We start from the raw sequence: 16894 nt of genomic DNA, 5'->3' as shown, positions 1-16894 counted from the left end.
ACTCCACCTCGCAATCAAGAGGCAATCTAGGTAAGTCCTTTGGAAAAACATCCGAGAACACCCTTACCACGGGGATATCCTTCAGTTTAAGTTCCTCCCTCAGTACTTCTTTCATGAATGTTAGGTGCCCCTAGCATCCTTATAGGAGTAGCCGCTTTGCCTGAATGGATGGAAGAATCTGTGGTGCAGAGTGCACACATGACCCGAAAAATTTAAACTTTTGCTTCCGAGGAGGTCGGAACACTACCTCCTTCTTGTGGCAATCAATACTCGCGTAATTGGATGCTAACCAACCCATCTCCATAATGACATCAAAACCATGCATGTCAAAAACAATCAAGCTAGTAGGCAGCATTCTCCCCTGAATCTCCACTGGGTAGTCTCTGATCAACTTACTACACACTACAACTGACCCTATCGGTGTGACCACAGCTAACTCGGCATCTAACAATTGAGTCTCTACCCTGCATAGTTTGATGAACCCCTGAGATACGAAAGAATGCATCACTCCTAACTCAAACAATACAATAGCTCTATTTGAAAACACATAAATGTTACCTGTTACCACATCTCCTGCATTCTTGGCGTCTCTAGGAGTCTAGGAATACACTCGTGCCTGGGTTATGCTCCTCTGGTAATTCTCGTGCGGTGCCTTGTTACCTCCCCGATATTGATGTTGTGGGATTGCATTGTTCAATGTCATGCAGCAATCACGCACCATATTTCCAACCATAACACACCAGAAACAACCAACTGATCCTCCTCTGCACTCCCCCGGATGCCTCTTACTACATGTAGGGCAAACAAGGTATGATGAGATATCCTGAAATGCCCCACCACCCATCTCTCATCACTTGCCTCTACCGTTATCGTACCTTCTCCAAGGACCCTACCTCACACCCATATAAAGACTAGAAGACATAGGCCTCTTCTTCGGGTTCTAAACCCCTATATCTATCTGTAGGCTTGTCTTTGCCACAGTGGCCTTATCCACCTATGTAGAGAAATGTTACATCTGCAACACAGCCACCTGCTTTATGACCTTCTGCCTCAAACCCTCTCGAACCTCCAAGCCTTCCTAGACTCGTCTGGTACCATATACGGAGCAAAATGTGACAACTCCACAAACCGGGCAGCATACTGCTGAACAGTAAAGTGTCCTTGAGTCAGATTCAAGAACTATTCCGCCTTAGCATTTCGAATGGAGGCTGGAAAATAAAGGTCAAAGAAAATCTCTCTAAAGTGGCTCCAAGTCATCACTACCGGTACCAGTCTCTACTCCTTTAACAGCTTTATCGCTTCCCACCATCTCTTGGCCTCTCCAGTCATCTTGAATGTGGTATAGAGCACCTTTTGCTCATCTGTGCATCATAGTACGACCAAGACCTTTTAGATTTACCGCACCCAATTCTCTGCAATGATCGGGTCAACGCTTCTTATAAATGTGGGAGGATTCATGCGGGTGAATTGATCGATCGTACACCCCAACTCAGTGGTGGATTAGTCCTGCCCCCTGGAACTCTGCATGACCTCAGTCATGAACTGCTGGGTGAAGTCCTAAATCACCAATGTAGAATCATTACCATCCTCATTTGACATCCCCTCGTTACTGTTTCCTCCGACATTCGTATTATTATCCTTAGGATCCATCCTGAAGAGATAATTGAGATGATTTTAGAATTTTAATATCCTCACATGTCTGGTACAATTATGATACTAAAACACTCACTCTAATAAATTTCAAGTACTAGCCTAAATCATCTCCCCTAACTTATGACATAATTTGCCAATTTAATATTCCCATTCTAGTTTTCAAGTTCCTGCCCCTCCACTAGGAAATAAAATCGTCGATGGATTGTCGTGGTTTTCTAAACTCGTCGACTGATTCAAAAAAACACGGAAGTCCATCAAGGGATTCTGCCTCCAAGCTTACAAAAAAAAACTCAAAATTCCTATTCTATCCATTCCTATCCTCATCCTAATTTGAACCTATACTCTAGTAAGATCCTCTGCAATAGCCTGTAAAACCTAGCAACCTAGGCTTTTATACCACTTGTAATGGCCTCAAACCTGAGAGTGGGCCCGGGGTGTTATTTGTGAATAAAATAAACTCTGATACCATAACTACCACAACTCACCCTAACTAAGGAAACCGAGTGCTCCTATCATTACTGATAATAGGCCATACAATGGAAGAAAAACGCCTCAACCACATTACAAGAGTTCTGTCTGTCCCCAATACATATATAAAACTACATGTCTGTATAATACAACCCACAATAAAAAAATATAATTGTTGGTATCTCACAAGCTCTGACTACTACTATTAACCGTCTAATCCCAGCCCCGTAGTATGCTAGGTTCAGTTCCCCACAGGTCTTGAAAAATGAGATGGATATTGGGGTGAGACACCTCTCAGTAAAATGGGTTAGAATATTATTAATGCGTGGCTAGCATGAGTTTTAATGTGAACATAAGATTTCCATTACTTAACTATATCTAAAATGACATTTTAAAACTATACTGATCTGTAATACTGAAAATAAATAATTTTTGAATAATGTATTGTCGGCTTAATATAGCCCATTTATAGTAAATTTGTCCGTATATGCATAGAAGAAAACACTATGTACTGTCGAAGTAGCATTGTCATGTTTTCCCATCGACATGCTTCCCCCCATGCCGGGTTGTGTGACCCGAAGGCTGGACTTAGCATATGGTCGACCGACCATAGCCGAGCTAGAAAAAGGTAGTAAGTACGATTGTGCCTATCCTATACCCGGAATTGCATTAGAAGGGGTCCCCCGGAACTGCCTCAAGAGTAGTACTATTACCTAGGCCACGAATCGACTATCCCACATCACACTTTCATCCCAGTGTGATTGCACTCACTGCTAAAACATAGCTACGGTACCGTGCTCATAACATAACATCTGATATCCTCAGGGTTCTTAAATCATATATGGCAATTTACGAAATAAAATCGTAATCATAAATTCATTTTCATAAAACTGTATAAAGCATAAGTTGTTCATAATTTTGTAAATATCTGTCATATACTGTCTCAGTACAAAATCGGCATAGCATAACTCGGCCTTTAGCCGTCATATCAAATATCGGCTTATAGTCGTCATATCACATATCAGCTTATAGTCGTCATATAACGTCTCGGCTTATAGCCATCATCTCGTATTGTATCATAACTGTATACATTATTCATTTCGCCATTTTTAACCTTACTCATGCCACACATTTTTTCATCTAATAAATTATAAATATAATAAACTATCTGGGAAACATACAAGTGTTGAAAATAGAGGTATAAGCATCTCCAGGGTTTAATTTAACTCAAACTATTTGAAAATATGAGATGATCAACCCATTCACATTAGTTTTCCCCAAAAATGTATAAAAGTCAAAACAACCATTTTCATATACCCGATTCATTCATAAAATCATATGTATTGTTTCTATAAACATATATTGCAATTTAATTAGTTCATATTTAAAAAATAATTGACATAATCTAATCCACTTACCTATTCCTGAAGAAATTTCCTAAAACCTTTGAAACCACGAAACCTAGCCACTCAAATCCATTGAAAATCAATGGCCTACATGCCGAGATGAGGGAGAGAGGATCGACGAGCACTCGTGAGTGATCCGCGAGGCTTAGGAGGGAGAGAGAGAGATGAGAGAGAGAGAGAGAGATGTGAGAGTTATGATGAAAAATACATTACTTAGCCCATAAGTAACTTGGCTCGCAAGAAAACCGTCGACATTTTTTTTTGGCTTTACAAAACCATCAATGGTTTGACACTTAAACTGCTCTCTGTAGTTGTAATCGTTGACGGTTTTTCTGAGACTTCTTGAAACCGTCAACGATTTGACCAATTTTCCTCTTTTCTTTCCCTTTCTATTTTCTTCTATATATTTTTTTATTTTCTTGGTTTGGGTTACTACATAGGCAGTAGCCTTTCGGTCACCCGAACTATGACTGCGGTCACCTGAACCTATTCGGTCGACTAAACTTTTAGTTTGGTCGCACAAACCAACACTGTCTTGGCTTTTCTCAATAACAGAACCCATTCTATCGACTGAACCAAGTGTTCGGTCGCTTGAACTCACTATTGCCATAACAAGTTGTTTAATTTGCTGCATTCAGCCGACTGAGCTTGAGCCTTGGTCGCCCGAACTCTCTAAAATTCATTTTTCCTTCTATTTTTAATTCCAAAATTCATTTGTCTTCTTTTGAAAAGATGTTTGGACTTTGAAAGAATATTTTCAAGTTCTTTAAAACAAGTCTTTAAGTCCAGTTTATCTTATGAGCTTCATAAACAAACTTAAACTTTGAGAAGTATTTACATGAGATTTCTAATACATTATACATCAACTAAACATAAAGTCTTCATGTCTTGAAGCTTTCATCCAAGCTTTAGCCAATCTTCATTTAGTTTGTTTTCTTTATGGAGTTTGAACTTTAATAATGAACCATTGTTCTTGTAAAACATAATACCTGAAACTTCACTTAAACGCACAATTAAAGTCTTTTGTTTGTCATTATCAAAACCATGATTAAGCTTTGTTAGGCCAACATGAGGTGCTAACTTGGTCGCCTCGCTGCGCCTCATGCCTAGGTGCATTTTTAACTACTATGCCCTAGATTGCGTGGATTGGTAAAAAAAGATTCATATAGCCGACCCTACCTAGTGGGACTTAAGGCTTCTTCTTCTTGTTGCTATTGAAGTCATGCAATTGCAAGACTGATAGAGTGTTGATATTCTTAGTAGGGAGGGGGAGAAGGATGTTGGTTGGAGAAGCTTATAGTTCTCTCACTCTATGCTTTCCTCCTTTTTCATTTGGCAAAGGTGTTACATCCGTGCTGTTGTTTGCCCTTTGAGCTTTTATGATAGCAATTTCATAGCAAGCTAGAGTTCTCATTAATTCCAATCAATGCCAAAGGGAACATTGGAAAGTGGGAATGTTGTGTCCGTTGATCCATTTGGAGGTGAGAGGGACAACTAAGAGCCTCAAGGGCTCTTGGGGGGTTGGGGTTGAAGTTCGCATGTTTGGTTAAGAGGTCAAGTTGGTCGTTTGGTCTTGCCTTAGTCTTATGATAGGAGAAAAAAAAAAAAGTTGGAAACTAGTTGCAAGAATTGGCTACTTCAAATTTTTACCGAGGAAAGAAGGGTATGGGCAGTGAATGGTTCTTATAGGAAAGCTTGATTGTGAGGAGTCAAAAGGATATAAATTAGCATTAAGAGAGATAATCTTGAGAGTTTCTTCTAGCATTGTATTATTGTAGGAAGAAAGCTTCAATTAATTGATAAGAGCCTTGTTAGGAACATTTGGAATGTACTTCTCAAGGAGTGGGAACACCTTCCTTCCTCTGGGGTCGCTAGGGGTCCAACTGCCGAGTGGGCTACTAAGCGTGTCTCTAAGTTTTCTCATATCCTGAATTCTATCTATTTTGTTGGCTTTTCAAAGGATAGTGGTGGATTTCTTCTATTTATTGGCCTTCTTAATGGTTTTAGATGTTATTTATGAAAAAAACTTTCTTATAGGTTTTGGTTTCTGTGCTCCTGGCTGGTTGGGGATTTTAATGTCATTAGATTTCCAGATGAGAAGTTGAGTGGTTGTAAGGGTTATGTTTAGCTTAGAGTCATTTGATAGTTTTGCGAGATTTCCCTTTTGCTAAGGATATGTTTACTTGGTATATTAGAGGGGATTATTCGGTGGCTAATTCTACACAATTCTTGTGCTAAGGAAATGGGAGGATATTTTTCCTGATATTTCTGAGAAGGTTCTTGTTAAGCTGCTCTTGAATCATTTCCATTTTGTACTTTTCTGAAATGAAGTGGGATCCCACTCCATTTTGTTCTGAAAAAATGTGGCTTTCCATTCTTCTTTTCTTCTTTGTTGAGGAGTTTTGGATGGACTGTTCTTATGAGAGATGGAAGTGTTTTAGGTTTATAAAGAGGTTGAAACTTGAAGAACTGGAATACAGAAGTATTTGGTGATGTGAGGATTAGGAAGTCTATTATTTTAAAGTATATAGTGGATATTGTTCTAGGGGCTGTTTGGTTTGGAGCATCTTTCAGCATTCTTGTGATGATTCCCACCTTATGTTCCCTTTGGAAATGGACATTCTACCATTACATGTATCATGCCTCAGCGGGCATTGGGCTTAATGCACCTGGCAGACACGAAATCTAGTTAACATTAATTAATTAAATTATACTAAGTTTAATTTTGGTTACAAACTCTACCTGCAACAATAGTGTGCTGTTGCCAGCATCATGATCACTGCCAACCAAACAATCTATAATGAAAAAAAAATATATCATTAAACCCTGAGCCAACTAAGAAATCATTAAATAAAGTATTAACAAAGATGTTACTTTTATTTCTATTGGCATTATTAACAGTAAATTGGCTTGGAAATGAATGGGTGTAATGCTAATATTGGACCTAGAGTTTCTCATGAAAGACCTTTGTCATTTCATAGGTATCTTCTATTGATGCTCCATTTGTGAGTAATGTGCTGTTATAGTTGTGAGACCCATGCTTTTTTTTTTCTTCATTGCCACGTGGCATGGAGTTTATGGAACAAGCTTTTTGGTTTGTTCAGAGAATGTTGGGTGTGCTCTAGTTCTTTAGAAGCTACTTTCCTGATTGAATTTAGAAGTTTTTGGAGGCATAAGGATGCAAGGACTTAATGGTGATGTGCAGTTTTTTCAGTTTGTTCTTGGGTGATTTGGCCTAAAAGAAATGTTTTTATTTTTGAGATCACATTCATCTATTGTTTTAATTCATTTTCTTGTCAGTTGTTTTTGTGGTGTGGGTTCCTCTAACATTCATTGTGATTGGAACTTGGAAGGCTTTCTTAGCCTGGTTTCTTGTATGTATATGGTTTCTCTCTCTTTCTTTTTATTAATTTTAAGTTTTTATTTTTTTGATGATTTCTTATTTTACTTGTGTATTCTTTCTTCTCTCAATAAAGTTTCTTTTTCTATGAAAAAGTCACATCAAACTCGCAGTGGCTTGAGTTATATTCTAAAAAGTGATTCTAGCAGATCTAGGTCTAGGTCCGGGTCAAGGTCTAGACTTGGGACTCACTGCTCGGGTAAGGAACTATTGGGTTTGGTTTCATGGTGGCTTGATTGCGATGGTCCTTTGAAATTTTGGGTCTTAGATCGGTGCTCTACTAATTAATGCCATCCATAAATGATTATCTCCCAAACTCCCACTGTATTTATAATATGTCAAAAATATATAGAAGATAAATAATACTCTGTGACACACAGTAACCTTGTAATAATGGGCACAGGAAGATTGCCTTATCTTTTTATTGTCATGGAGGAGGTTTTATCTCGATTGTTGCAGAAAAACTTCAAGGGGGGCATATTGGCTATTTTTCTCACCCTTTGGGGGCTCCTTTGATTTCACATTTACTCTATGCAGATGATATTTTGATTTTTATTAATAGGTAGAAACGATCCATGCCACGTCTTATTAAAGTTTTGGGAATCTATGAGTAGTGGTCTAGCCAAATGATTAGCAAAGAAAAAACAACTATCTTCTTTTCAAAGAAAATTCCAATGTGGTGGAGGCGGAGTCTAATAAGATTAACAAGATTTGTGGAGGGTGTTTTCCTGGTCACTTAGGTGTCTTGCTTGTTTCTGAGCACTTTACGAATAGATCCTTGGAGCCATTGGTTCAAAAAATAAAAAGCAAGGTGGCGGGGTAGAAGTTAAAGCTGCTCTCGCAAGGTGGTCTCTTAATTCTTTTAAAGCATGTTCTCACTTGTATGGAAACCCATTTGTTGGTAGTATTAGACATTCCGAAGGCAGTCCATAAGAAGATGAATTCTATCCTCTCAACTTTCTTTTGGGGTGAGATAAATGGAAAGTCAAAAATGAAGTGGTGCTCATGGTCTAAACTGTGCCACTAGTGAGGGTGGATTAGGTGTTCGTGATTTTGGTGAAATTCAAAAATCTCTACATATGAAATTTGCATGGAGGTTCATGACTTTAGACAATCTTTGGACAAAATTCTTCCATTCTAAATATGTGAAACAAGGACATATCTCCATGGTGGTTTCTAAAGACTTGAGTTCTCGGTTTTGTTAAATCAGTCATGCGGGTCTTACCTTAGGTGACGGAGAATGTGAAGCTAAAGGTAAAGAATGGAAAGGGTTCGTTTTGGTTTGAGAATTGGTTGGCTAGTGGCCCTCTTTGTTTGCAATTTAACAATATTCAAAATCCTCTACTTAATCTTAGTGGAGGTTGTTGGTAATGACAAAGTTGAAGAAGTCATACAAAATATTGCTTGTGGGAGACTAGGTGAGGATATTATAATTTGGAAACTCAATAATAAAGGAAGCTTCACATCGTCAAGTGCTTGGGATTTAATTAGAGTCAAAGGGCCACAATGTAAAGGATATGGATTGGTTATGGCACAATCTCTTTCCAAAAAAGGTCAGCATATGTGCTTGAAAAGCTCATTTTGACAAATTATCGATGGATGAGAAAGTTCAATCCTTGGGTATTGCTTTTGCTTCTCGGTGTAACTATTGCGAGTTGGGGCAAACAGAAACCTCGAATCATGTCCTTTGCTCGAGCAAGATTGCTGTGAAGGTTTAGGATTTTGTTGCTACAGCCTTGGGGGTTCCTTGTACGAATGCAGTTTCTTGGATTTTTTGTGTTCAACAATGATTTACTAGTATGCTAAGAAATCGACTCAGAGGGGTGTAATCATTGGTATCTTGCCAAGTTTAATAACTTGGAGACTTTGGGTGCGTTGATGTAGAGTCCAAATGGAAGGTGCTAAGGAATCAGCTAAAGGAGTTTGGTTGGAAATCAAGGTATGACTTAGGAGGATTTCGGAGAATATGAGATCAAGCAGATCCCTTTCCACTTAGGATAGCAAAGTTTTAAGTTCTCTTGAGATTCCAATTATCACTTCGAAGGCATGAAATCCTTGTGTTGTTAGGTGGGGGAACCCTTGGGGTTGGGTCGGTTAAGTTGAACGTAGATGGTAGTTGTCGTGGAAATCCAGGGACATGTGGAGGGAGTGGTGTGATTCAAGATTGTAGCAGGGATTTCCTGGGAACTTATTCTTCCTTCTTTGGCTATGACTCTAATAATAAATCCGAACTTAGGGCACTGACAGAGGCAGTGCGGATGTGCAAAGAAATGAGTCATATGAATGTGGAGATTGAATGTGATTCTAAGGTAGTGGTCGATTGGATTTGTTCTAGAAGATGCATGGTATGGTATTTGTGGGACTTTTGGGAAGAGCTTCTTGAGGCTCTTTCGACGATTAATTTCACCATTGCTCACCAATTTAGAGAAGGAAATAAGGTTGTAGACTTATTGTCTTGTCAGGGAGAGGAAGGCACCATTATGAGATATCTGGAGTTTGATTCTTTTACCCCGTCTAGTTAGAGGCATGATACGCCTTGAAAAAATTGGTCTTCCTAATTTAAGAGTCTAATGTGTCGTTTTGTAATCTTTTCATTTTGTTACATTTCGGTTTTATCTGTTTGTAGCTTGTTTTACTAGAACCACTATATTCCTTTGCCATAAGTGAGGGGTTTTCTAATAAAGAAAGGAGGTGTCGCCCTCTTTTACGAAAAAAAAAAGGGGCAAAGGAAGATTTAATAATGGCACCATTACGTGCCATCCAAAAGAAGAATGAAACGATATGTGTGTCATATTAATAAAGTGAAGGGTTACTTGACTATACACAAAATGCTGACCATTCATTCAAAAATACATTGTATTTTTCTAGTTACATAAAACTTTTGTGATGTCTTTTGGCAATCATGATAAACACTGTTCAAGAAAAAATGATTAGCTATGATATCATAATGAGATATATTGTCAAACACCCTCAATGAAAGCCAAACTAAAAAGGTGAAAGCTCAAGCTAATAGCTGAAACATGCAATTCGCCATGAGATGACACTCTTTTGTCAAAATTGATCTGCAAAACTCTGTAGCTCGTCTCATATAGACAAACAATTGATAACTGAAGTGTCAAAATGACGTCATTTAAGCCTTGTTCATCAAATGGTAATGCCTTATGTATGAAAATTTTCTAAGTATTGAAGGGCTAGGGATATGGGTAGACCTAAAATAACTTGGAATGAGATAGTAAGGATTTAATAGCATTGTCTTGTTGGAGGTAATTGCCACGATTTTGTAAATTGGCATAAAAGAATTGATGTAGCTGACCGCACTTAGTGGGACTTAAGGCTTGACTTGTTGTTGTTTTTTGTTATAGAATATAGATTTTTACAGAACATTAGACACTGCAAAATTTTATGAGTTGCTTATCTTTAGCATAGGGTTTGTGGATGAACATACTAATAACAGATATGGCATGAGCAGTATCTGGATGCTTTGGTAAAAAAATCAACCAACCACAAATTTTTGAAATTGGTTCTTATAATAAGATGAGGATCATCATTTGGTTTAGATTTTAATGAACGGTGGAAACAACTGAATCAGACCCAAGTGCAACAATGAGATAGTGGTACTTCAATGCCATGTCTTGGGTTTCTAAAGCTTATTTTAGGTGCCTCACCACTCAATAGCCACAACACATCAATCCGTTGCATGAGATTATTTAATTTGAAATTTTTCTTAATTATATCTATTGCTTATATAGGAAAAATCATAATTCATAACTCTAAAGGTTTTTGTCCTTGAACTTCACATCTGTGGATTCTGTGTTTGAGGCTACCTTCAGGTGTACAAGCCCATGAAAGCTCCAATTTATATCTATTATCACCTTGACAACTACTATCAGAACCACCAGCGGTAAGAGTTCTTTCATCTCCATTTTGAGCGAAGCAAATGAGTTCTTTGTTTTACTTCTGTTAAAAGTTTCTCCCAATTTCTTTATTTCTTTAGTGAAGTGTATTTTATTAATTCTGCCTTATTTTATTTGAATATTGGAAGTTGCCTTCCAAAAAATTATGATAGGAAAGTAAAAATTCATGCTGTGTCATCTTACAGCATTTTACCTTTATGAGACAGACAAACAATGGAAACTAGGATCTTTGTGATAATGAAGGAATGAAATATTTACTAACATTATTTCATACCAAGGTTCTGAATGATAATGTAAATATACTTGTTTTCTGTGGGATTTCTTGCAATAGGTTGGCTTTCAATGCCTTAAGCTTGGTTTCATGCCAAAGTTTTTCTTCCTATTTAGTTTCTAACAAATCAACCTTCATGTGTTCATTTGTGTATTTTTTTTGCCTCGTGCTATCATTCTGTGTTACAAAAGCTCCCTAAATTCTCCACGTATGTCAAGAGTAGAAGTTATGGGTAGCTCTTACATGGGCTAAAATACAATCACACAAGTTCATGCAAACCTGAAGAGTCCAACAACGGTCTCCCATTTGTGCCTTGGGGGTTGATAGGCTAGAGCTTGTTTAATGACATTTATACTTTTATTCATGGCAAGGCTAAATTGAAAGTCAATAGGAAGAACATTGCATGGAAGAGTGACCGGATCACAAATTTGGGAAGCAAGTGTTTCCCTTTAATTTCTAGAATGGCACCTTGATTGGAGGTGGAAAACTGGACCCTAGTATTCCTGTAAGTATTAAGAGTGGAATGTATATTGTTATTCTATTCTTTCTGGCTTTCCATTTTTCTTGTTTTTCTTTTAATCACCAAAGAAATATATTGTTAGAAATAAATATTTTGTTTTAATAATTAGGTTGTGTGATGGGGGTATTTTTGTCCTTAAAATCTTTTTTTTATTCTTATTAATATATAAGAGGGCAGACTTGGAGCTATACATAAGGCTGTACAAAACTGCCGTATGATTTTTTCTTCTTATTGTCATATCTAACCTTCAGTACTGTATTTTCTTCTTTGATTCTTCTATTTATTTTAGATTTACAACAAGGTATCAAAGCAATTTCTCTGAACCTGATTAATCTGACGTAGTTAAAGTCATTAGCTTCCTTTCCTTTTCTATCCCTTGCCAACCCTTGAAGTAGAGATTTTTTTTCCTAAATTGAGAGTCGTTTAGTTCTCCTCTCAACTATGAGACACTCTTGTGGGTATTTGTGTGGCTTATGGCAGATCGTTATGTAAATACAATGCCGTACTTTTTCTTGCTATCTGTTGTTGCTGTTCTGATGTTTCATCTGGATTTTGGTTCAGTGATGATACTATTATCATGCTGTAATTGTTGTTTTCGTGCTTGCCTATGGTTCTTGTTGCTGGAAGGTTGGTTGTGGAGTGTCTTGACTATTGCTTAAGTGCCTGGGGTGCTTCATGTTAGGGTGTGGCTCGTATTGGAGTTGACAGCTGCACCACCCAGCCGCAATCGTTGACGCTGGAGATAGACGACCACCAAACAGCTGCCTACCATATTGACTTTACAGCTACCTTGTTTGAATACCCCCATCCCATATGTGTATATATATGTGTGTGTGATTGTGAGTGGCAAGGTGGTGAGTTGTGTGGATGTGTGTGTGGGCAGCAAAGACCCGTGAGGTGTGTGTGCAGAGAGAGGGAGTTCCAGAGTGTGGTGTGCTGTATGAGGTAGAGTGTGCTGTAGAGAGAGAAAGAGAGTAGAGTTGAGGGCAGTAGCCTCCTCCTCCTTGTAATTCTCCCCATTTATAGTGATTGTGTGCTCTCCCATGGATGTAGGTCACAGTGGACTGAACTACGTAAATATGGTCTTATATTTTTGGTTGTGTAATTTTTCTAGTGCGATTGTTACCCATAGATCACTTCCCAACAAATGGTATCAGAGCGAGGTTGGAGCAAAATCGTCGGATCGGAGCAAAATTCCCAAATTTGAGCCTCTGCCTAGTAGCTCGAAACTCAGTTTTGAGACAACCAAAACATTCCTCTCTTTGAGACGAAGCCAATGGCGGTAACTAGAGCTCAAATGGAGCTCAGAAGAGGCTGCACACGCCCACATGCGCCGTCGACGGAGAGGCGACGCGCCCTCACCTGCCCACCGATGATCAGAAAGTGTCCTCACATGCGCCCATATGCTAGCGAAACGTTCGAAAAGCATCTGGAGGTTGAAGACGCCGATGTCAGCGCCACGTTAGCACTGATTCAGCAAACATGTCAGCAGGTCCATGGCCACGGCATCGCCAAGTCAACTGCACAGTCAGCGAGGACCTACGCTACCTCAACAAACGAGACCGTTCCACATCAGCTGCCACGTCAGCAGCTGGGACCCATGGTGGGCCTGGTGCCACTTTAGCAAGTGTACTCCATAGGAGGTGGGCCTTGGTGCCACATTAGCAGGTGGACCCCAGACCACATCAGCAAGTGGGCCCTGCGGTGCCACGTTAGCAAACGACATCAATAGCCGTCAACGCTGTCAGGAATATTCCGTTAAGGTAGGAAATATTCTGTTGAAGTTAATGGAGAGTTAACTGTTGTTTGACCAATTTGACGTGAAGTTTGACCGAGCTTTTTAGAGCCATTTCGAGTTGATTTTTCGAACGGCTTGAACATCCTAAGGTTTTCAACTGTTTCAGAGCCATTGGCGGTGTCTGTTTTGTGAGATTCAGAGCAGAATGGTAGGTGTTAGACCTAGTGGTTAAGGGTCTTTCATTCTAGTTGTGCTTTGATGACAACAACCCATTAGCAGTTCTTTAAGTGTTAGAATTGGTGTATTCCTAAGAGGGGGGGGGGGTGAATTGGAATTTTCAAATTTATCACCTAGGTTAAATAAAATGCTCGTATAAAACAACCTAGGGTTGGTCTATATAATTCCAAATGCGCAGATATAAAAGATATGTGGAAATTTAAGTTAAGCGCATCATTCACATAATAACATACGCGTGCGGTAAATGTAAAGTGCAGAAATGTAAATAAACACATGATATGTTATCGAGGTTCGGCCAACAGTGCCTACGTCCCCGCCTCAAGCTCGCAAGCTAGAGGATTCCATTAATAGCTCACTTAAGGGTGGAGCGGCACCGTTTACAACCAGGTCAAATTAACACAGGGCTGACCTCAACCTTAACCAGGTCAATTAGCGGGGCTGACCTCAACCTACGTGTCTTAACAGGACGACGCACCTAGCATTCCTAACTGGGTCTAAGCCAATCCGGGACTATTCCAGGGCTAGTCTCCCTCTTCAGGCCCGTGCCTGCAAATACAACAAATGTGTATTACAATGAAATGGTACAGTGATTGTGCTTTCAAGTAAAGCAGATATGTACCCAAATTCGCGTAATAATATACACCACAAATATGAAATAATTTGTAAGCTCAGTGTGGTCTAAGATGTCAACTCTCAAATAGATTTACTATCAGTGTAATGCGTACGTGAGAGTGCAAACCTAAATGATCTTTGTATCACAGGATATTCAATCTAAGTGCTCAAACAAAGATATCATCCAGACTTCATATATTTCAATCAACAAGTTTTCTCAATACACATATGTATATGAAGCTCTAGCAACGTATAAGTTTGGTTTGCAAAAGGATATTCAATCTTTGTATTCAGCAAGAGATATATGAGTTAACGAGTATTGCAACAAAGATTTTATCACACTAGCAAATATCTCATCAAATATTTTCAAGATTAATAACACAGTAGATATTTGAAAATGTTTTGCAACCAAAATACAAATACAATCTTCTTAAGATGTTGCAATGGAGGTGCAAATCTTAGAAGATCTATCAAAGTTTTCTTAGGATAGACTTATTAATAAAGTCCCCTAAGAATACTCAAGGTTTAGCTCTCAAAGATAATAAAACAATCAAATATGAATAGGAGAGCAAACCTACTTAGACTAGCACTCAATCAACTTACAAAGGGTTTAATTTGTATGAGAAGGTAAGTATGAGTGGTTTGAGTAATAAAATGAGTAGTATAGGGTTTTTATTTTTCAGAGAATTCTTCCCTAATCAAGGTGGCTAATCTCACACCAATTTTCTCAAATGAACTTGTATATATAGGCAAGGGAGAAAATATGACTGTTGGGGACCTATTGGGTATTATTAGAAAAGTTTAATGACGTTTAAGGCATTTTAACCCTGTTTAGAAAAATATTAACCACGGTAAAAATGGAAGCAACCCGAGAGGTCCGGTCGAGCAGAAGTGGTTCGGTCGACCAAGACTCAAATGGCTCGGTCGACCAGGGCTATTTTGAACTGAGTGGCCGGTCAACCGAGGAAGGCGATTTTCCAAAATTCCAAGGTTCGGTCGACCGGGGCTATTTTGAACTGAAGGGCTCGGTCGACCATACCGTTGGGAATTCTCCCAAGACCCCTCGGTCGACCAGGTTGTTGGAGTACAAATCTTGTCGGTCGACCGGGAGGTCAAAGAGTTGACTCCTAGGTGGTTCGGTCGACCGAGGTCAAATGACCTGCAAGTACTCGGTCGACCAAGCCTGGGTCAAATAGTTGACCCGAACCGGTGTCGGTCGATCGGGCCAAATTGAACTGAGTTGGCCGGTCGACCGAAAGTGCACCAAGTGTGCATTTCGGTCCCTTCTTGCAACATATAAACCCTATTCAAGTGCCTAACAAACATATGTGAATATGTGTGTGTCCTAAGGTCACTTAGGGTCCAATTTGAAGACACCGAAAGTCCGGTGTCGGTCGACCTTTGATCGACCGAAGGGTACACCCTAGGGTCTGTCTAAGGTCCTTTCTCATTCAAGGTTTGGTTTGAGCTTACGTATTATCATGCATGTGATGTGTGTGAGCTTATCACAAACCAAAGACCTATTTACTATTACAGACCTTTCCTACTTAACTATTACAGACTCGAATATAAATTACAACAACTCAATTATATCAAGGGTCTTCAGAGTCTTCGTTTCCTCCGGGTCTCCGAGTGCCATCATAGGATACTGCCAAGATAAACCTGCACATCAACTTGGCAATCATTAAATACCCGAGTATTTGTCATAATCAAAACAGGGTATGACCCATAAGGTCAACATTAAGGATTACTAACTTTTTCTTCTAAGTTGCACATAATAGCTCCAAAGAAAGCAAGTCTCAAACCAGACAAAAGCAACATATGACATAACCAAAACTCGGCCACAACACATGTTCCAAGTTATGTGTGAGAGTTAGAGAGATTGATTCTGTAATCCCTCGTGTATCGTAAGACTCAAAAGTACAAAGCAAGAGATGGGAAAAACACATATAGATCACTAGAACACAGGCACAATCTCACTCACATATAACAAGTCAAGAAAAACTACACAAGATGTCTAAAACCCTCAAACATATTTTATTAAACCTAAGACATCTTAAAATAGATCAGAAACCATTTCTAAAATAAAGATAAGGACCTTTTTACTTTGGTACAAACTTGGTAGAAATAAATTAGAAAAGAAAAAGAGCCTTGTCGATGAGCACAGGGGTTTCATCAACGAAAACAACACAGGACCTCGTTGATGTACACAGGGTATTCATCGACGAGAAGATACCGAGAACACCAAAAAGTTCAGAGCACCCTTGCAGACGAATACGGGGGATTTGGTGACGAAGTCTGCTCACATTTCGTTGACGTACACAAGGTATTCGTCAATGAAGATAAACCGAGACCTATCAAAATTCAGAACTACTGGCTCATCAACGAACACAGGGCTTCATCGATGAAGGTACTTATGAGGTTCGTCAATGCAGGCGCGACCTTGTCGACGAATGTTGGGCTGCAAGTGGCATTTAATGCGCCAGAATGGCTAGTTTTCATCTTGTCTCATATCAATAAATGTTCAATGGCTCTCCAGCGCCTAGTTCGCCCTTTGGCCTTTAAAATAGGTCTTATGCATTAACTTCAAAGTAGTGAAGCTTATTAGTTGTTGAAAACATTCATTGTGCATTTGCTCTAGGGTTTCATTGTGCAATCACTTGCCTTCTTGCTAT

At 39.1% G+C, this 16894-nt stretch overlaps 1 pseudogene; it reads left to right on the top strand.

Moving 5' to 3' along the window:
- Window positions 1–10769: 10769 nt before the first annotated feature.
- The window catches only part of LOC131144544 (putative ALA-interacting subunit 2), a 70975-nt pseudogene continuing 64850 nt past the window's right edge, over window positions 10770–16894 (top strand).

This window comes from Malania oleifera, chromosome 12, assembly GCF_029873635.1.
Source record: "Malania oleifera isolate guangnan ecotype guangnan chromosome 12, ASM2987363v1, whole genome shotgun sequence".
NCBI lineage: Eukaryota > Viridiplantae > Streptophyta > Magnoliopsida > Santalales > Ximeniaceae > Malania > Malania oleifera.
Note: the sequence above shows the minus strand (reverse complement) of the source record. Positions and strands in the feature narration are given on the sequence as shown.